Below are 3537 nucleotides of genomic sequence, written 5' to 3' on the forward strand. Positions count from 1 at the left end.
AAGCTAAGTTATTTATTTAACAAATTTTAATTTATTTCACTCATTTTCCTCATTTTTTGATTTATTTTACTCATTTTTTTATTTATTTCAACCATTTATTTATTTATTTAATTTTGGCTAAAACGGCTCTCCATACATGAGGACCTTTGAAATAAAAACTTAAATTTTAAATAAAAGTTCTCACATCTCCTTCCTCCTCCTCACGACCCTGACCCACAGACCCCTCCCCGACAAGAGATATTTCAGCAGCACGTCAGCAAAAGTCACGCTTGGGTACTCGTGCAGGGCGCGCCCACCCTTGCCAGTGTGGATTAAAAGTTCACTTTTTAAAGTCCGTAATTCTCACACGCGTGCAGGGCTGGATGTGAGGGGGTGAGAAGACGGTCAGCCGCAGATATCAGAGCAGGCAGGAGGGCGAGGATGGGGGAGAAGAGCGGTGAACTTATTTCTAACTTTATCTCACTTATTTAATTTTTTAAATTGTTTTATCATCCTGCAGGCTCTGAGAGAAAATTAATTTGAAGCAGAGTTTTTGAAAAAAAAAAATCCTTAGATTGCTCTAAACATCTGTAAACCTGAAAAATGAGGGAAAATCTCTCAATTACAGACATTCTTTTCACGTGAGCAGTTGTCAATCTGCACCTGTCATCCTCCAGATGCACAATGAAGCATGTGTCTGAGCCAATTGCTTTTTGTGACATTGATCAGCTGACTGATTTAAACACACCTTAACATTCATGAGTACTTTGCATTGACTGTTTTATTGTTGACTGTGGGCGTGTAGAGCAGTGATTCCCAACCAGGGGTACATGTACCCCTTGGAGTACGTGAGCATATTAAGGGGTACATGGAAAAATTTCTCAATGTGTAAAAAATAAATGAATATAGGACTGAGATATGTAGGGCCCTATGCAGGGTTCGTACAGTTTAAAGCAAGTTAAATTTAAGACTTTTTAAGACTTTGTAATGCCAAGTGAAATTAAATTTAAGACCAATTTCATAATAAACACAAATGACAAAAAATAAAAATAAAAACTGTGGCAGAAACTCATGAGTATTTTTGGTTGAAGTATTCAAATATTGCTAATAGACCATTTGTTTTTATCCATATCTAACTATAGCAGAAACATTCTTAGAAGTCCCAAAATTTGGAGTTTTAGGACCCACAGTGGGGTCTTAACCTCAATTTGCTGTACATGAAACCTTAAAGTGCCTGTGACATCTATTTTTTATAAGAAAAGTGAATGCATTTTTGGAAAAACAACATTAACATATTACAAAACAAATTTCACATTTCTTAGATGAGCAGTTGAGATGTTTGTATGTGAAATAACAGGAAGTGATGTCAAAGGGGAATGTCTGCATGTGAATATTTAAAAAAATACATTTTACCAATTATTTTAATATTTGAAACTAATTACAATCATCCTATTTACAATGTGTTAAAAATTTTAAGACTTCTGAAAGATTGATTTAAGACATTTTAAGGCTAATTAAGGCCTTATTTTTGGATTGATGAAATCAATGCCTTTTAAGACTTTTTAAGGAACCCTGCCTATGGGAATTAACACAAAATGGAATCCTGTATGAAATGCAGAATCTCACAGAATTGGCTCATTTGGGGTATTTGATGTATTTTMGATGCTGCTGTTTTCTGCACAGGTCTGCCATTACCTGCTATTTATTTAATAAATTATTCACTTTCAAGCCAACATTTTTATCTTTGTTTAGTTTGAGTTGAAAAGAATAAAATGCCTGAGAATTAAATGTTCTAGGGGGTTAAATATTTTTTTATTTAATAATCAGTTGTACAACAGTACATTATGGTTTTGGAGAATAGTAATTACGTTTGACTGAGGGGGCACTAGTGGTATGACAAAATGGCTCAGCGGGTACACAAGTCTAAAAAGGTTGAGAACCACTGGTGTAGAGGACAGAACCTGAGGCGGGACCTTGTGTGCAAACTCTGAGGTGTGGCTGTGATCTATAAAGGAAAGGTGCGCAGAGACATGCTTATGCATGGTTTTATAAATCTGAATATTTTTTGGCGTACGCCATTTTCGCGTTTTGGCCATATGTTCACTTTTAGTGTGGTTTCCACACAAWCCTTTATAATTCTGACCCCAAAGCTTTAAAAGTCCTTTTTACCATTTTGATAAATATAAATTTAAAACGTAAGTTGTTCCACACTGTGTGCTCAACATTTACAGAAGACCTTAAAGATGGCAGTAACTCTGAATTTAAAGTCAAGATAAAACTGTAATGGTTAGGTTTTTCTGAACGAAAGCAAAATGCTCTGTTCATTATCAATATAACTAAACAGTATTTTAAAATAAACTATCTTTTCCAGCTCTAAAAAGGGTGGTTTTCTCGCTTTTACTTCAACGCCATTGTTGTATGTGGATGCGTTCATTGCAGCTCTTTAGCAAATATTTTTGTTTACTTCATACAAAATACAGCTGTTAAAAGTCAAAGCACAATTCCTCATTGATTACATTTTGATGTATTTTTTTCTATTGGTTTTTCCAAAGCTGTGGAAGAAGTTACAAATTAAAAATTGTGACAAAAGTGGAAGAATGATGGGCGAGTAGTAATATGGATGCTTTATGCCTCAATTACTGTTAGACTTCTTAGTATTTTATTGTGATCAAATGGTTTTGGCAGACTTACCTGTGCTCTGGGCAGCTCTAACCAGCCCTTTTCTCAGGATGTCTTTCACCCATGGCTTAATCTTCTCGTGACCTTCTCCTCCTACCACTGACACCACCAGGTTGGGTGTTGGCAGTTCCCAGAGAACTGTCATCAGATTGAAGACAGCACCTGGTGGTGTATCACATGAAAGCCGCAGAAACTAGACAGGCCAGAGATAATAGGTGATGCATTCAATTTCTTAATAATAATATATGAAAAATACAGTAAAAAACATACCCACATAATTTCCATTTTAAAGTTTCATACATTTCCYGATTTTCTCTTATCAAACCATATGTAAATTTATTGTAAAATGGGGTGTCCTTATACAACTTTTTCACTTTCACGTAAGTTATTTATGCTGGATCTAAGCGTTGCAAGAGAGAAATCCTGAGCGGACTTCTAGAATGGACTACTTGTGTCAGAGTGCTTGTATAGGTGATTTTAGATGCAGGTTGAAATAATCCAATATTTATTTTTTGGTTAATATTCAATCAAAATTTGAAATTGATATCAGATTGGGATGCCACTATTGTAAAGTTAAGCACAGTTTTGCTGTTTTTAATTATCTGTATGCTTGGATACAACTACTGAATGTGGGTGTTTCATCCATCCATCCATCCATCCATCCATCCATCCATCCATCCATCCATCCATCCATCCATCCATCCATCCATCCATCCATCCATCTTCTACCTTTGGATCATGGGGACAACAGGTCAAGAAGAGAAACATTCAACCCTATCCTGATCATGCAGAAGTGGCAAAAAATGGATGGATGGCAAGATAGATAATACAAAACAAACAAACAAACAAACAAACAAACAAACAAACAAACAAACAAAC

Source organism: Austrofundulus limnaeus, unplaced genomic scaffold (genome assembly GCF_001266775.1).
Source record: "Austrofundulus limnaeus strain Quisiro unplaced genomic scaffold, Austrofundulus_limnaeus-1.0 Scaffold2650, whole genome shotgun sequence".
NCBI lineage: Eukaryota > Metazoa > Chordata > Actinopteri > Cyprinodontiformes > Rivulidae > Austrofundulus > Austrofundulus limnaeus.